The sequence below is a fragment of the Paroedura picta genome, chromosome 4 (genome assembly GCF_049243985.1).
Source record: "Paroedura picta isolate Pp20150507F chromosome 4, Ppicta_v3.0, whole genome shotgun sequence".
NCBI lineage: Eukaryota > Metazoa > Chordata > Lepidosauria > Squamata > Gekkonidae > Paroedura > Paroedura picta.
This window is the reverse complement of record NC_135372.1, coordinates 119,312,174-119,326,316: the sequence shown is the minus strand read 5'-3', so window position 1 is coordinate 119,326,316 and position 14,143 is coordinate 119,312,174. Positions and strand designations below refer to the sequence as shown.

General features: G+C 42.4%; 1 protein-coding gene across 10 annotated transcripts in view; it reads left to right on the top strand.

The window, feature by feature from the left end:
• PTPRT (protein tyrosine phosphatase receptor type T) overlaps nt 1-14,143 on the top strand; it is a 769,637-nt gene that overhangs the window by 313,219 nt on the left and 442,275 nt on the right. The gene's annotated exons all lie outside the window — the stretch shown is intronic.

Below are 14,143 nucleotides of genomic sequence, written 5' to 3'. Positions count from 1 at the left end.
AGAAAGAGTTCTGTTTCCTCAAGATTTTGGTTGATTTCTGTTGATCTGTTGTTTTCAATAAAGTTCCTGTCCTCTCCTTTTGGTCTTACCCCTGTTTCATTTTGATCTCTTATTTTATTTTTTAGTAGAAAAAAAAATCCTGCTAAATTCTTTTCAGACATTTATTCAAATAATTCCTTGTTGGTAATTCTGATGCTGTTTGATGTAGATGATGATGGAGTTTCATCGTGGACCTGGGAAAGGCATTCTAACATTTCAAACCCAGTCGCTTTAGATCCCTGTATTGCTAGTAGGGCTGAGTCGGCATACCTTGTGTCTTTAAACACTGGCATTTTTATCTTGATGTTGTTGCTACTAAAGAGACAATCCTGACAGTTCCAGCACTGCATAAAAACCTTGTGCCATTCCTTCACTTCTACAAAGGCTATTGGCATCACCTTAAATAGTATCTGAAAACTGGGTCATAGGATTAAAATAACTATGCAAATGGAATTTACAAACATACTACATGGGCTCTTTTTTCTGGAACGTGTCCAGAGGAGGGCAACAAAGATGGTGAGGGGTTTGGAGACCAAGACATATGAAGAAAAGTTGGGGGAGCTTGGTCTGTTTAGCCTAGAGAGGAGACAACTGAGAGGGGATCTGATAGCCATCTTCAAAAGGGTGCCATATGGAGGATGGAGCAGAATTGTTCTCTCTTGTCCCAGAGGGACAGACCAGAACAAATGGGATGAAATTAATTCAAAAGAAATTCCATCTAAACATCAGGAAGAAGTTCCTAACAGTTAGAGTGGTTTCTCATTGGAACAGGCTTCCTCGGGAGGTGGTGAGTTCTCCATCTTTGGAAATAGCCATCTGACGGAGAGGCTGAATCTGTGAAGGCAAAGGGGTGGCAGGTTACAGTAGATGAGTGATTGGGATGTGAGTGTCCTGCATAGTGCAGGGGGTTGGACTAGATGACCCATGAGGTCCCTTCCAACTCTATTATTCTATGATTCTAACTACATGGGCTCTTTTTCCATGGAGAAGTATTTTCTTTTAGCCTCTTGCCGCATGATAAACCTGTGTTAGAACATGTTTCCTCCCATATTTCCAACCGGCTATGTATGTGTAGTGAATGGAAGCTACTAGTGATGATGTCTTCAGGCGGGCAATACTAGCATGCAAGCTTTAATGTAGGTGGGTAGCCATGTTGGTCTGAGGTAACACAACAAAAATTGAGTCCAATAGCACCTTGGAGACCAACAAAGATTTATTCAAGGTATGAGCTTTCGAGCACATGCCCTCTTCCTCAGACAATGGGACAAGTATCATAAGAGTACAGATATAAGGCAAAAGTAAATTGTGGCAAATTAGTAAACTGTGTCATAATATCCAAATTAAGCCATATGGTAATTCTTTGCTAAAACAGCTAATCAGTCCTTTTGAGTTCAGTTGTAGTTCACAAAAACATAGGAGAAATAAAACTATCCATATTAGTAATTAATGGCAGACACTTTCCCAGTTGTTAGAAGAAATAATTAAAAGAGACTAACTTTAATGTAGTCACTTGCACATATGAATAGACTCATAGAATCATAGAGTAGAATCATAGAGTTGGAAGGGGGCATCTAGTCCAACCTCCTGCTCAATTCAGAACTAGCATAAAGAATCCAGGATAAAAACCTGTTCAGCCACTGCTTGAAGACTGCCCGTGAGGGGACATCATGTCCAGAAGTGTCTATCATATATAAAAAGAAGGAATACTAAAATCTATGAGAAGAACATCAGTGAGACCAAGGCATAGAGCAGGAAACTGCCAGTATTGAAAATGTTAACCGTAGCTGTCCTGATGCTATGGAATAGTAAATTGTAAATGGTGATGAATGACCACCTTGTAGATAAGACATTGATAGATTGGACATGGGGACTAAACAGATGGGAAGGTGGAGAAGTCATTGTGGCAGACAGTGCTGATAAAGAGGTCAAGGGAATTAAGCATAGATTAAGTATTATTTTGCTAAGACTTGGTTTTTGTTGTATGTGTGTGCCCCCCCCCCATTGATCAGGTAAATTTATGAGTGCTGGATGTGAGGTTAGTCTAATGAAGTACTGATGTCCCTTTGGGATTGTATGGATCAGTGCTTCTGGAAAGGTCGGACTCATTTATTGAAGATAATATTAAATTTGCAGTGATGTGCATGCACAGAACTTAAAATTAAAGCAAATTGGAATTGCTTATTTCTAAAGAGCTGTTTATTGAATTGTGGTAATGCGCTTGGATATACATTGAATTAGTCAGTAATTGAAGTCTACTGCAATTGACAATTTTGTCTGTAAACCTACTATATCAAGACAAATCAAATGGTTGGATGCAGGTAAATGCAGAAGTAGAAAGTGTTTATTTTTTTTATGTGCTAGACCAAAACCAAATAACTGCATGAAACACTAGGCACTATATCAGTAGAAAATTATACATGATATACTCTGGAAAAGTTATTACAGAATTTGGAATAAGCAGAATGAGGACAAACTGTATCGTCTTCTATAGGTGCCTTGTGGGGGGTGGGAGTGGGAGATCTGTCTGCATACTAGGAGATATGGATGCATAAGTTAAAGCACCTCCAGGTGAACTAGAAACCCAGAATGAACATGGTTTCCAGGAGTCCCTTTAATCGATTTCATGGGTCCATGTGATATTTATTTTTAAAAATAGAGGTTGTCAGTTGTCCATTTCTGGAAACCAAAAGTTAAATAAAGACATACTAATATGTTTTAAGAGCCTCTTGTGCCACAGGGTGGTAAGGCAGCCGGCATGCTGTCTAAAGCTCTGACCATGAGGCTGGGAGTTCGATTCCAGCAGCCGGCTCAAGGTTGACTCAGCCTTCCATCTTTCTGAGGTCGGTAAAATGAGTACCCAGCTTGCTGGGGGGTAAAACGGTAATGACTGGGCAAACCGCCCTGTATTGAGTCTGCCAAGAAAACGCTAGAGGGCATCACCCAAAGGGTCAGACATGACTCGGTGCTTGCACAGGGAATACCTTTACATTTAATATGTTTTAACAAGTGTTCCCTTTTAAAATTAGCCAGTCTTGACACAGCTAATACACTGCTTCTGTTAACCTTGACAAACAGCTTGGTGTAGTGGTTAAGAGCAGTGGCCTCTAATCTAGTGAGCGGGGTTTGATTTCCCACTCCTCCTCCACATGATGGGTGACCTTGGGCTCGTCGCAGCCTTGTTAGAAGCTGTTCTCACAGAGCGGTCTCTCAGCCTCGCCTACCTCACAGGGTGTCTGTTCTCGGGAGAGGAAGGGTAAGTGATTGTAAGACGCTTTGAGACCCTTATGTGCAGTGAAAAACGAGGGATAAAAAACAACTCTTCTTCTTGATACTAATGAACATTCTGCTTCTGGTATAAGTTATTTGAATACTTGCTGAATAGTGCTTACAGAATAGGATGCAAACTCAAAAAGTAGATTCTCAAACTGGAGCCATCTGTAGGCTGGTATTCAAAGGGCTGTGTGATTTCTGCATGCATATAGTACAAGGTTGTTTTTTTTATGTACGTATGGAATGTTGAAAGGATATTTGTGGCTATCTCTTTTGTGCTGGATCAGTGTGTACATGTCTTCCTTTCAGAGGAATATTCTCAGGATTGAAGAAAACCCAAAGGGAGGTGAATTCCTTGTAAGAAATGTTCAGATATGTGTGTGTGTGTGTGTAGTTTGCTATGCAATACAGCTATTTCTCTGTTCAAGTCTTATGTCCAGTTTGTTATGTACTAGGTATATTTTAAAGTAATACAAAGTGTTATTCTGTACATCAATCATTCTGTGAATGTTTGTTTGCCAGAGTGGCCAGTTTTCTGTGATACTAAGCACCCTTCTGAGAAATGGCACCCACTGTCTGTGGGAAGGCTCACTCTTGGGTGCAGCTGCACTGACAATGCACACATGGCTCGTATGGTTATCTATTAATTCAGTTGCCAAAATGGAAAGAACTGCTGAGAATCCTTTTTCTTTAGTGCTGTTTTCTTCTCTGCAAATGTATTGGATCATAAAGCAGTAGCACTGTTGATTTTTGTTAGCTTGCATATCCTATTTGGCTATTTCTGTTTTGCTATACCTTTGTGGCTCAAACTCATTAGCCTTTAGCTTTAGTCTTTAGCATTAGCTTTCGCTCTGCCCACCACATTTATAGCTTGTGGTGCTTGAAATATGTAATGGTAACTTGAATACTGTATAGTCAGTTCTGCCTGTTTCCAAAACTGCCAATAATACTGAATGAAGCAACTGCAAGAGTGATCATCCTTTTTGGTGACCAGAGCTCAAACATAGATTTATAACAAATGGGGACTCAGATTACCTTACACCAGTGGTTCTCAACCTGGGGGTCAGGACCCCTTTGGGGGTAAAATAACCCTTTCACAAAGGTCATGGCAGGGCAAGCCGCTTGGCAGGAGGGGCGCCATCTACACAACAGCCTTGCGGGGTAAATTGAGATAGAGCGTTCGTCTGTCTGGAATAGTGGAAAAGAGCGAGATCAGCATGGTGGGACAAAAGGCAGAACTGAACTGAGAAACCCTGAAAAAAAAAACAATTTATATATAACCATGAGCAATGGATCTTCACGCCATTGGTCAGTTTCGGTTTAATTTCTGTGAAAGAACCCTTGCATAATTTTATAGTTGGGTAGCACCACAACATGAGGAACTGTATTAAAGGGTCACGGCATTAGGGAGGTTGAGAACCACTGTGTTATACTGTTACTACATCCATTTGATATTCACAACAACCTTGTTGTTGTGAGGTAGATCTGGCAGAAGTTATGTGACTGGCCCAAGTTCAGCCCACAACTCTCAGGGACAGAGTGGGAATTTGACCCTCCTTGAACCTAGTAAAACAATCTGACTAATACATGACACTGGCCTAGATAAATGAGGTAAATTGTTAAACCCCATTTATTTTGCAACATCTCCTTTCTTACAAAACCAAAAGTGACCTAACAACTTCCCTGTCTGTGCTGTCCTTCCTGGATTTTCATGATTAAATTTTGGCTTTCATTGTGCATAGTTCAAATTAAAGTTTAGCCCTTCTGGATTAACTTCATTAATTCTTTCAAATAATTTCCACTCTTGCTGGGTGAAAATTTCGATGGATTTATACTCCCTAGCCATATGACATCTTATATCTAGGGGAGCAAAAGGTGTAATTAAACATTGATAGAACACAAGAACAGCCTAATATGGTGGTAAGGAACTATGTTAAACATACTTAGAGTGTATGTTTTAGAAATCCCTTTATACCTATAAATTGAGAAAGGAGTTCGGCAAGGCTGTATACTGTCGCCTTGCCTATTTAACTTGTATGCAGAGCACATCATGAGAAATGCGGGATTAGAGGAGTCACAAATTGGGATCAAGATTGCAGGGAGAAATATCAACAACCTCAGATATGCAGATGATACCACTCTAATGGCAGAAAGTGAAGAGGAACTAAAGAGCCTGTTGATGCGGGTGAAGGAGGAGAGTGCCAAAGTTGGCTTGAAACTCAACATCAAGAAAACAAAGATCATGGCATCCGGCCCTCTCAATTCCTGGCAAATAGAAGGGGAAGAAATGGAGATAGTGACAGATTTTATTTTCCTGGGCTCCAAGATCACTGCAGATGGGGACTGCAGCAAAGAAATTAAAAGACGCTTGCTCCTGGGGAGGAAAGCTATGGCAAATCTAGACAGCATCCTAAAAAGCAGAGACATCACCCTGCCAACAAAAGTGCGTTTAGTCAAGGCTATGGTCTTCCCAGTTGCAATGTATGGCTGCGAAAGTTGGACCATAAGGAAGGCCGAGCGTCAAAGAATTGAGGCTTTTGAACTCTGGTGCTGGAGAAGACTCTTGCGAGTCCCTTGGACTGCAAGGCGAACAAACCAGTCAGTCCTAGAGGAGATCAGCCCTGACTGCTCTTTAGAAGGCCAGATCCTGAAGATGAAACTCAAATATTTTGGCCACCTCATGAGAAGGAAGGACTCCCTGGAGAAGAGCCTAATGCTGGGAGAGATCGAGGGCAAAAGAAGAAGGGGACGACAGAGAATGAGGTGGATGGATGGAGTCACTGAAGCAGTAGGTGCAAACTTAAATGGACTCCGGGGAATGGTAGAGGACAGGAAGGCCTGGAGGATCATTGTCCATGGGGTCGCAATGGGTCGGACACGACTTCGCACATAACAACAACAAAAGAGTGTATGTTTTAGAAATCCCTTTATACCTATACACCAAAGAACCTTCATCTTGGCCCACTTTAATGCTTTACCATCAGCTCCTTTTGAAAGTAGATAATACACAAGTTTCCTTCACCCTCAATGTGTTTGTCCCTGCTAAATGAACATGGTTAAAACACTTGATCATATACTATTGTATTGCCATTGTTGTTGGACATTGCCATTGTTGTTGTCAGCCATTCAGTCATGTCTGATTCACGGCGATGCCATTCACAACTGTCACCATGATCCCTGATCCCACACCATCTCCCTCAGCCATGCAATATTCTGACCAGCATCCAGGGTTGTGCGCAGTGGCATCTGAATCGGTCATTCCAGGCTGACACAGCCAATGCTGCACCGCGGGGGGGGGGGGGGGAGAGGTGCAGGCACCGGTGCATCAGTTGGCGCGCACACACAGGCACGTGTGTGCTGAGTTGCACACCGGTGCCCACATCTCCCCCCCCCCGCAGTGTGGCAATGGCTGTGTCAGCCAGGAACGGCCGATTCGGACGCCACCACGTATAACCCTAGCATCTAACCACCGTGCTCTTTGTTGGCCTGGTTTCCTTTTTTCACTGACCAATCCTAGCATAATTACTTTCTCCACTGAATTGTATCGCATGATAAGACCAAAGAAAGAGAGCTGGAATTTCATGATTTTGCCTAGAAATTATATATCAGACTTTATGTGCTATAGTATTTCCTTGTTTGTGACTTTTGCTGTCCATGGAACCTGCAGAAGCCTTCTCCAACACCAGAATTCAAATGAATCGATTATTCTTTTGTCTGATTTTTTCATCATCCAACTTTCACAGTCATAAGTGGCTATTGGAAATATCATAGATCTAGCTAATCTACATTTGGTAGCCAGGTTTATATCCTTGCTTTTCTATGTTTGGTTCAAACTCATAATTGCTGAGCGACCCAGAGGAATTCAACATTTTTTTTCCATGTGGCAATCACTACTCATATCAATTCATGATCCAAGAAAAATGAGTTCTTGAATGTTTTTGATCTCTTCACCATCAACTATTATTGTGACATGTCTGCTTTTGTTTTAGTGTTTAACAAAAGGCCAAATTTCTCATTTACTTCATTGACCTTTGTAATCAGCTGTTCTAGGCCTTCCTTAGTTTGTGATAGGAGGGTAGTGTCATCAGCATAATGAAGACTATTTATATTTCTTCCTCCCATCTTAATTCCATTGTTTCATTCTTTGAGTTCAACCTTTCTCATAATTATCTCAGCATACAAGTTAAACAGGAAGGGGGAAAGAATGCAACCTTGATGCACAGATGTATTCCTGTGACTTTTCCAAAATCCAGCACAGGTTTGTTATGTGACCATGAGTGCCATGCCCCTGTCGAAAGCCAACATGAACATCTGGTAATTCTCTTTCAGTGGTTGTCACTATGCATTGATGTATGATTTTGAGTGGGATCTTTGTTTGTTTGTTTGGATTTTTATACTGCCCTTCCATATGGCTCTGGGATAGCATGAGAAATGAGGGCTATTGTACAATAATTGGAACAGTTTTTTTGAATCACCCTTTTTTTGGGTAGTAGGATGAACACAGATTGTTTCCACTCCTCTGACCAGTCATTATTTACCCAAATTTCCTGGCACAAAGCTGTAATGGTTTTGATTGGTACACATCCCAGCCGTTCCACGGGTATGATGTCATTTGGCAATTGATTCAAGGCTCATTCAACTTCCTCCTCAAGAATGGCCAGTTCAAGTTCTATTTTTTTTTCCATTTCGAAGAGAGCGAACTTCTGTTCTGCATGCATACAACTCTTCTGTGTATTCCTGCCACCTGTTCTTGATGCTCGGTTGGTCAGTCGGTTCCTTCCCTTGTTTATCTTTAATAATGCTTTTGCAAGCAGCAAATGGCATTCAGAACCCTCTTTACTTGAGCAAAAGCATTTCTCGTATGTCCCCTTTTGTAATCTTATTCTAACTGCTTGCATTTCTGATTCCAGTAAGCTTTACTGTCTATTCTTGCTGCCCTTTGAAACATTGGCATACATAACTCGAATCTTATCAAATTTTCCAGGCAGACCTGATGAATTTTACATTTCCTGCTACTCCCAGATTGTTCCAAAAAGACCACCTTTAAAGTAGCCAGATGCTGTGCTTTGGCATGTTTAACAAGGCAGCAGCTGGTTTAATCTTTTTATTAATTATGTTTGTACTATTGAAATCAGCCTATTATGAGGTTCTGAAAGGTTACTGTATATAGATGTGCTAATGAGCATGTCTGTGTATTAATCCTTGCTGATCTATCATCACAACCAATACAAGTATTACTACTGTCCATTGCAAATATCAGTGGGATGTGCAAAAGCAAATCTGTGCTATGATGTTCTAATTCCCTTAAGTTTGGGTCTGCAGCTCCCACAACTATCCTGAAGACAGTGGCCAATTTTGAGGCTCCTAGTATCATTTTCTGTTAAGTTTTGCAAGTTCACAGACAGGCAAACAGTGCCTCCTTTACTTATTAGATTTATACTGCACCATTTCCTTTGCATTTCAAAGCAGTTTATGGTTTTGGACATTAAAACCATAAATGACAACAACTCTTAGAACACGCACTGCATGAAACCTCATGCCCACCTGTCTTAAATCCTGCTAAATGCCGTTTCAAACAGCACAGCTTTTCTAAAAGGTCATCTGCCCATAGCTCTCTGAGGTGGAACCACAGTTGAAAAGATGTGAATGCCAGGCAAGCATCCATAGGGGTGTGCGTGGAGGGGCTGTCAAGGTCAGCAGCAGCAGACCATAATCAGCACACAGAGAGAAACAGCCTGTCTGATATAGGGATCTGAGGCCCTGAAGAGTTTGAAAGGTGAAGATAGGTTGAGGGACTTGGGAATGTTCAGCCTGGAGAAAAGGAGGCTGAGAGGGGACATGATAACCCTCTTTAAGTATTTGAAAGGTTGTCACTTGGGGGAGGGCAGGATGCTGTTTCCGTTGGTTGCAGAGGAGAGGACACACAGTAATGGGTTTAAACTACAACAATATAGGCTAGATATCAGGGGGGGGGGAAATCACAGTCATAGTTCAGCAGTGGAATAGGCTGCCTAAGGAGGTGGTGAATTCCCCCTCACTGGCAGTCTTCAAGCAAAGGTTGGATGCACACTTTTCTTAGATGCTTTAGGATGCTCTGGGCTGATCCTGCTTGGACAGGGGGTTGGACTAGATGGCCTGTATGACCCCTTCCAATTCTATGATTCTAATCCTGAAATTCTCACATTCTTGGGGGGGGATCTTCTTCTTTGGGTATTTTCCTGCTACTTGTTGTATGTATTCTGAAGGATATGTGTAGAACATGGAAGCAGTCTGGAATTTGAGACTTTTAGCAGGGGGTTGGACTAGATGGCCTGTGTGGCCCCTTCCAACTCTATGATTCTATGATTCTAACTTGGAGAGCAATACAATGTTGAGTTCATGCAGAAGTCTGATCCAGAGTTTGCAGCTTCCCATCACTGATTCTTTCTCAGGAGGTAGAAGTTAAGTCCAACATTTTGCCAGTATTTGAGCCTCCATTCAGGACCCTTGGAAGGGTTGGACAACAAGGTTCACTATATGCTCCTTCCTGCTCTCCAGGCTCTGAATCTTTGAGGCTTACAAACAATTGAGATAAAGCACATCAAAAGAAAGAGCATGAGGACACCAATTAGTGGAGGGACATTGGCATGTCAGTGGCAGGTACAAGTAATTCTTCAACTCCTTTCTTAAGGAATCTACAGAGCCCTTAAGAATTTTCATTCACCCATGTGATGTCCTCAAATAGGGGCAGGACAGAATAGATGGGGCTTCATATAAAAAGTACATTAATCCACATTATTTACATAATCAATTAGAAAACAAGAAATTGAATCTCTTTGTGCCAGCATTCCTTCCATACTAAAGCTATTTCAATGACTCCCCACCCCGCAGACAACTTACAGAAGAATTGCACTGTATTTTCTGCTACAAGAAACTAGGCGCAGTCTGTAGTATCAAAATATATCATTGTTCATGGGAAGTTAACTGTGTGGATTTTATGTGCTGTTTAATCAGGCTGTTCTGTTTCACCTTTCTGTTCACACAAGTGTAATATTTTATTTTGTGCGTAAACTGTCTATAAAGACTGTCCTCTTGAAATTATGCATCTTTGCAGGGTATTGCTGTGGTGAAATACTGGGTTAGCCTTTCTTTGTTTGTGTAGGTGAAATGTGGTGATAGAGGTGGAATGTACGTTGTGTGTGTTTAGTTTCATTTTATACATGGAGGCACAGGTTATAAATGTAGCCTGCCAGCTGTTTTTCCATTTTCCCCAGGTACGGCTACTAGTACCCTACCTGTCTTCTGAACACCTGGCCATGGTGATCCATGTGACGGTCACCTCTAGAACTGATATCTGTAACTCGTTCTATGTGGTCCCATCCTTGGAAATTGCAGCTGTTGTAAAATGCAGCTGCTAGAGTCCTCACTGGAACACCTTGGAAGGCCCATATCCAGCCTGTGCTAAGGCAGCTGTACTGGTTGCCAGTTGTGGCCCGGATCCTGTTCAAGTTTCTGGTTTTGACCTTTAAGGCCCTGCATGGTCTGGGACCCACATATCTGAGGGACTGCCTGTTGCCCTATCCCCCCCCCAGGGTCTTGCACTCTGTGGGTATCAACTTGCTGGTCATTCCCAACCCCACAGAAGTATGCCTGGTCTTGACAAGGGCCAGGGATTGTTTGGTCCTGGCCCCTACCTGGTGTAATGAGCTCCCGGAAGAGTTGTGGGCCCTGGGGGAGCTTTCAGTTTTCTGCAGGACCTGCAAAAAGGAGCTGTTCCACCAGGTTTATGGTTGAGGCCAGTGCCGAGGAAGATCTGAAGAGCCCCACAAGGAAAATACGATGCCATGCAGATTCTATTATTGGAGTGACCAGTGTTATATTCACTTGCTGTTCCAGCTGACAGCCTCCCTGTGATAGGGAGGAATCAGCTTTTTCTGCCATCTGTAGTGTATTGTATTGCATTGTATTGTATCACTGTTTCTTTTAAGGATATGGGTTTTAGTGGGATTTTAGTTGGGGATTTTATTGTATTGGATTATTATGTAACTTGCCAGGAGCTGGTGTACCAAGAGTGGTGGGTAATAAATCTAACAACAACAACATACCATGAATTAAATCTAAAGGCAGAACTCTTTTGATGGAATTAGACTTCCTGAATCCTGCCTTTCACTGTTACTGGGGTCCTCATTGATAGTGTTGGGGACAAAAAGGGGTCTTTAGTGGGAGATGGGAATGGCAGAATGTCCCTGATTTCACTGGCAAAACCTCCTATTAAAATAGTCATTGGACCAAACTCCATAAAGCGAAAATCAAGAAATAACATCAGAAAGAATAGCACTCAAAAGGTAGAGGCTAATTAATTCCCTAGGTATTTTCTACATTGCTGTTAACTTTTGATATTTCCATCTTTGTTGGTAGTTCATTGGAGTGAAAGGACAATGGACCCTGATTATGCTTAACTTGCAGTTTTTGTTCCAAGTGTTTCCTCCCTCTGCCTATCAAATATCATTCTTCCTCAACTTAATTCTATCAAAGATATTATCGAGTTGTCTTACCAGCAAAATGCTTGTTCTTTGGACAGTGAGAAATTACTTAGGCAGCCTCTTACACAACAGTCAAATTTCATTATGTTCAGAGTGTAATTTCACGGAGACCATTACTTTGTGTAAGATGTAGAAATGTGCTCATGGAACATACCATTTTCTCTCATTATTTTTTAAAGTCATGCTCTTAATTGTCCTTTCCATGTGTTACATCTCAGGGCTCCCTACCTCTGGGAAAGAAGACTGAAATTAGGGTCCTAATGGAGTTATTACAGTCCTGTAGGGCCTTTGAGGCAACACTCTTCCAACAGGCCTATGGCTGAGGCCAGGGCAACTCACTGAAAGGGCCACCCTCTGATCTTCACAGTTCTTCTCTACTCCTTTTCTCTATGCCACTAAGTTACCTGCCATATCCAAGTGGTGGGGAAAGAAGCAATGGCAGAAAATAGGGGATAAGTAGCTAGACAATACATCAAATTAGTTGCTGGATAGAGAGTTGGTTATTCTTAGAGTTTAATTTTTTAAAGATTCTAATTATTAAAGTAACTATGTGTTTTTAATGTGTTGTAGCCTCAAGCCCACTGGAGAGGGGCAGCCTGGAAATTGAATAATAGTAGTAATAACAATAAGTGGTGGAGATGGGCCATGACCCTAAGGAGGGCAACAACCCTGGAAGAGAGCCAGGGATAGCAGCAACAGCAAAGGAAGAGCAATCAGAATGCCCATTAGTACTAGTTTCCTTTGGTTCAAAGGGCACCTATGGTGTAAAGGCCACCTAGAGACTTAGCTTCAAGAGAGGATTAGGTAAGGATATGGAACAGAGGTCCACCTGCCACAAGGTAAAGATGAAACATGATGTCTGGGACAGTGATACTCTTTATTCTTGGGGCTTGGGGGGACAACAGTGGGAGGACTGATGGACTGATGGACCTCTTAATGACATCTGGTTTATGTCCACTGTCTGACAGAGTACAGTCCATTGACCTGATCCAACATGGTGTCTCCTAAATTCTTCAATGAAGTGCTTGCTCAGTTGTTGGAGCAGGGAATCAGTACTCCTCCCAGGTAAAAACCTTGAGAGGAAGTGCTTGCTCAAGAGTAGGTGCATGTGAAAAGGATCCTGTAAATAAGGATAAAAGGACCCAGTTAAGAGAGGTAGCTAATTGAAGGTTGTGGACAAGCAGTCTTGGTAATTTTGCAAGCAGGAAGTAACCATGTCTCCTGAAGCTACATAAAATATATGTCCTGGCCCTGAGGGCAACCAGGGCAGAGTCTGCACTTACTTTGTTTATTCCATTGTCAATCCTGTTGAATTCAGATTGCTTTGAACTTGATTCTTCCTCACCCCCCCTCCCCATTGAAACAGGAAAGTCTTCTGCACGTGGTTAGGGAGGCTAAGAAGGTGGGGGGGGGGAGCCAAGCCTTTTTCTTTTCTTGAAGGGTGGGGGGAGAGGAGCCAAGCAGGGAACCTCTTTCTTTTCTTGGAGGGGGTGGAGAAGGATCCAGAAAGTCAGAGAAGGGAGAAAAAATCCAGGACTGACAGAAGTTGAGAGAAATTAGGGGCTTCTCCTTTAAGGCAAGCTTGTCACATGACCAGGTGTGACCTATCAGAGGTTCTCTACCACGGAGCTTTCTTTCCCAATCCGGATTTGAAAAATATTGAGCGTTAAAAGCACTCTAAGATATTGCACAATAAAGGTAGGGTCACTCTGGATCAATCTGGATCAATCCTTCTTGCTGCAGAAGGAAAATTTAAATCGCCCCAAATCCAAATGGAAATCGCATTCTGTGTAGAGGGCAGGGACTGAATCGACCTGGGATTGGAATAAAAGCTCCGTGCAGTTTACACCCAGTAAGAACATTGCATGCCTGACCTAGCAGGCAGATGAGCTACTTCTGGCTTAACTCTACAGGAAGAGTGTAGTGGCCAAGTCAGGAGTGTAATGTCATGGGAGAAGGATGCAGGTGGGGGAAAGTGACCCTAGCAGTGAGGTGTAAACAGGTGACTGTGGATGTGCATGTGGAAAAAAAATCTGTACTTTTTTTGGATTCAAGGTTTCCTGATTTGGTAAAGCTTGAGTCAACTGAATCACTGATTCAAGTATGGCTGATTCAGGAACCTCAAACCCATTAGGCTGCAATGATGAACAGACAGCTGATCTCCAGGGATCAGCTGTTTAGCAGAGTCTTTTAATGTCTCCCTACAGACCCCTCTGGGAGACAGACCCCTCTGGGAGGGGGTGGGGGACGGAAGGAGACTGGGTTCTGCACAGCATGGGAGGGGTCTGTGGGGAGACCTCAGCTGTTTAGCA